This window comes from Zingiber officinale, chromosome 2B (assembly GCF_018446385.1).
Source record: "Zingiber officinale cultivar Zhangliang chromosome 2B, Zo_v1.1, whole genome shotgun sequence".
Taxonomy (NCBI): domain Eukaryota; kingdom Viridiplantae; phylum Streptophyta; class Magnoliopsida; order Zingiberales; family Zingiberaceae; genus Zingiber; species Zingiber officinale.
Window position 1 is genome coordinate 125,807,645 of NC_055989.1, and position 3,880 is coordinate 125,811,524.

Below are 3,880 nucleotides of genomic sequence, written 5' to 3' on the forward strand. Positions count from 1 at the left end.
CTAAAAAATATGAATAGATCGTATCAAGTGTAATGTGCGAGTACGGATCACCAAATGATGAATCCCTAGGGGGATAGCACTGAAAAGTGTATGCAGATGGACGTAATCCTAGAAAGGTCCGAATAACAGTGGGGATAGCATGATATCATTACCGGCTACCCTAGTGGTGTTTGTAAGGTCATCTATTCTAACTAGGTTGTTGTACATTCAGCACATAAACCTATGTTAATTGAACTGGTACAGTAAACAAGACGCTGCAAACTGTAGAAGTCAATGACCTCCATAGTAGGAATACATGAACACATCAAAAATTGTCTATCTAGGCACCTAGTCCATATAGTCATATAGACAGTGATGGCAAACCTAATCCTAAGTTCCTCAGTAAGAAATCTAGGATCAATACTAGCAGTAGAGGGCCCAACACCAAGTTTAAAACGTTTCTTAATTTATCAAAGAAAACTAAACTAAGCATAAGATACTAAAACAAAACAATTTTAAAAAAAATTAGGAAAGGAAAGAAAATTTACCGAGGCATTGTTAAAAATACTAGAATTGACGATCTCGGTTGTTTCACAATGGCGTAGTAAGTGAAGGAAGAGGAAAATCTTTAAAATTTTATTCCTTTTGCGTTAAAGCCCGGTGAAGGCCTTTGCAAAAGAGAAAGCTAGAGGTGCAAGACATTGGGGGTGCCCCTAACACCCCTTTTATAGGGCGGTCTGGGCGCCTAGAGCGGGACGGCAGGGCGGGGAGCCCGGAGCATGTTTCGGGAGCCCAGAGTTGAATATCAGGGGCGCCCGCCTCTGGTTTTTTTTTTTAAATTAAGTTTAAGCTAATTTCAGTTAAGTTTAAGTTAATTTTAAGTTAATTTCAATTAAGTTTAATTTAATTTTAAGTTTAATTAAATTTTTAATTTTAATTAATTTTAATTGTTAGTTTAATTTAATTTTTAATTTTTAATTTTAAGTATAATTTAATTTTTAATTTTAAGTTTAAGTTTAATTTAATTTTTTAAGTTTAAGTTTAATTTTAATTTTTAACTTTAAGTTTAATTTTATTTAAATTTTTTAATTTAATTTTAATTTTAAGTTTAATTTTAATTTTTAACTTTAGGTTTAATTTAATTTTAAAGTTTACATTTTTAATTTTAAGTTTAATTTAATTTTTAATTTAATTTAATTTAATTTTAAGTTTAATTTTAAGTTTAATTTTAATTTTAAAGTTTGAGTTTAAGTTTAATTTAATTTTTAATTTTAACTTTTATTTAATTTTAGGTTTTATTTTTATTTTAAGTTGAGTTTAATTTTAGGTTTCAGTTTAATTTTAATTTTAATTTTAAGTTTAATTTAATTTTTGATTTTAAGTTTTATTTAATTTTTAAGTTTAAGTTTAATTTAGTTTTTAACTTTAAGTTTAATTTAAGTTTTTAATTTTAATTTTGAGTTTTTAATTTTAATTTAATTTTTAAGTTTAATTTAAATTTTTTAATTTAATTATAATTTTAAGTTTATTTTTATTTTTAATTTTAATTTTTAACTTTAAGTTTAATTTAATTTTTAACTTTAAGTTTAATTTAATTTTTAATTTTATGTTTTTAATTTAATTTTCAGTTTAATTTGATTTTTAAGTTCTTAATCATCTCATCCGATCTATGTTTTCATTTAGGGAATTCTATAATTTTGTAAGATGAGTTAAGTTCAATTTTAGGGTTTGGTATAACCTTGTGTTAGATTCAGGTATAATGAGTTACCTGGACATCATTAGAGTAATCATGCCTTCGAGATTTTTCAAATAGTCTCATCCACTAAACTTAGTAAAAAAACCTTAGTCTAACTAGGATTCGTAAGGGGTAGCTTTAGTTAGTTCCACTAAGCTAAATGTACCAGGTCGGAGCCATATCTTCCTAGACATGCATAAACAGAGCTTCCCTAACATACAATCATCAAAAACTTCACTAGTATCGTAGGTCAAGTTAAATTTTTGTCTCCTTTTTACTCTAATCCTATTACCCTACCAAGTAGGTTATTTTTGAAGGTGCCAACTAGTTTGGAGCCTCCCCCTGAATTATTGATTTGGATTTCTTAAGTTTTGGTTTTGGGTTTATGTCGCTTACTTTTGTAATTATAATAGACTTAATGATAGTTTGAGTTTGAGTTGGTTCTATAGTTCTTTCTATGATTTGTCTTTAGTTTAGTTGATTTAGTTTTATATTTTGGACTTTAATTTGGGTTATTTGATTTTACATAATATATTTTATTTTTGGGTATATAGTATTGGTTAATTCCTACTTGTGTGGTTAGACACGCTTTTAGAATCCAAGCTTTAGTTTGTGTTTTATTTTGAGTTCTGAGTGATATGAATGATTTATTTGTTGAACTAGACTTGTATCCAAGTCCAGATTTGTTGTATACAACCTTTTAATTTTAAGGATTAGATCCAAGTTTTAGATTTAGTTATAAAATTTTCTATGAGCTTTAAGTTTTTTAATTTCAATTTTTAATGTTGAGTTTCCTCCTCAAGTTTTATAACTTGATTTAGATTAGAATTTTCGATTTGTTCCTTGAGGTGTTGATTTTCCTCAAGGAGCATTTTATTTTGATTTTTATTTTCAGTTAATTTTTATTTAAGCATGCAATGATTTTGAAATTTTTTTTGCTTAAATTAAGGTATACCTCATCGGAACATTCGGAAATGAGTATGAACTCGTGACTTGATTCAGGTTCGGACCCATCTTTCGATTCACCTTCCGATTCTGATTCACAGGCCATCAACGCGAGGTAACTTCGGTGTTTCTGTTCTTCTTTCGTTAGCCCACACTGGAGGGTGTTGAGAGCCTTGAAATCTATTTGGGCTTTCTTCTTTATCTTGGATTCCACTATTCCGGGTCCATCGGAATTACGACATTATCGACCGGAGCCTTGTAGCTTCTGGTGATGTTGAACCATTGGTCGAAGTCGGTCTTCAGATAGACCTCCATTCACTTCTTCTAGTACGGGAAGTCGTCACCGTTGAAGAGGGAGGACGGACAGTGCTGTATCCCTCATTTTGGGCCATTGCTCTTGCACACAATAAAGAAAAAGAGAATCATCCCAAGACTTTTGGTCTTGGATTAGTAGTGTGGAATAAAAATAAAAATATTAAGATTGAATTGGTGTTGCACCAATTCATATTAGTTTGCTACGAGAAAATGTTTCCAAATAGGTAATTGTATCAATTTGGATTATGCCGAAACACTTAAAATTGAAAATAAGAAAATAAAATTTTTCACCCCCTTTGCCTGATTAGTGGTTGTACAAAATTAGAGTGATACCTGCTCTGATACCACTTGTTGGATCGAAAAGAACGTTGGGGGGGGGGGGGGTGAATAGTGATCATTGAAAAATCATTATCAAGTCAAAGTACGCAGCGAAAAATAGTAACGAAAACAACGTTAACACACCAAGTTTTACTTGGTTTGGAGTATTCGTCGACTCCTACTCCAAGACCCACACGTGAGAGTTCTTTCATTGGGCAATCCACTAATAGTTCACAAAAGAGTTACACAATAAGTACAAGAACTATAAAATAAAGTTACCGACAACAAGGAAAATAAAAATTGAGTCGCAGGTTGTTGGAAAAGCTTCATAGCGTAACAAGAGCGTCTTTGGAGTAGCGCGCAAGAAAGTAGTTGCAGAGAGAAGTTGTGTTTTGTGCTCCTGGTGAAAGGATTCTTATATAAGTAGTTCTAGGCGTCTGGATCCCTTCCGGGCACCTGGACTGTGACATCATCCATCCAATCAACGCGCTCCAAGATGGTGACAAGATATATTTTGTGCATTCCGGGCACCTGGACCGCTTCCGGGCGCCTGGACCAACTTTTTCAGCAACCTTTATTTCCTACAGA